The sequence below is a fragment of the Propithecus coquereli genome, unplaced genomic scaffold (genome assembly GCF_000956105.1).
Source record: "Propithecus coquereli isolate 6110/MARCELLA unplaced genomic scaffold, Pcoq_1.0 Scaffold101, whole genome shotgun sequence".
Lineage (NCBI taxonomy): Eukaryota > Metazoa > Chordata > Mammalia > Primates > Indriidae > Propithecus > Propithecus coquereli.
This window is the reverse complement of record NW_012133970.1, coordinates 1,332,494-1,333,311: the sequence shown is the minus strand read 5'-3', so window position 1 is coordinate 1,333,311 and position 818 is coordinate 1,332,494.

The following is an 818-nucleotide window of genomic DNA, read 5'->3' as shown; positions in this document are numbered from 1 at the left end:
CCACCATGCCCGGCTAACTTTTTCTATGTATTTTTTTTTTAGTTGTCCAATTAATTTCTTTCTATTTTTAGTAGAGACGTAGTCTCGCTCTTGCTCAGGCTGGTCTGGAACTCCTGACCTTGAGTGATCCACCCGCCTCGGCCTCCCAGAGTGCTAGGATTACAGGCGTGAGCCACCGCGCCCGGCCCAAAGATTTTTTTTTTTAAAACAGAGTCTCACTATGTTGCTCAGGCTACTCTGGAACTCCTGGCCTCAAGCAATTCTCCTGCCTCAGCCTCCCAAAGTACTGGGATTACAGATGTGAGCCACTTTGTCTGGCCCTGTCTCTGCAGATTTGTCTATTTGGGACATTCCATGTAAATGGAATCATATAATATGTAGTCTTTTGTGACTGGCTTCTTTCACTGAGCAGAATGTTTTCAGGGTTCATCCACATTGTAGAATGTATCATTATTTCATTTATTTTTGTTGCTGAATAATATTCCATTGTATGGATATACCATATTTTGCTTATCCATTCATCAGTTGAATATTGTTTCCACCTTTTGGCTATTACGAATAATGCTACTATAAACATTTGTGTACAAGTTTTTGTGTGAACATATGTTTTCAATTATCTTGGATAGATAACTGGGAGTGGAAATGCTGGGTCATATGGTAACTCTATGTTTAATTGTTTGAGGAACTGCCAGATTGTCTTCCAAAGTAGTTGTACCATTTTATATTCCCACCAGCAGGGTTCCAATTTCTTTACCTCCTCCCCACGCTTGTTATTATCTGCCTTTGATTCTAGCCATCCTCGTGGATGTGAAGTGGTA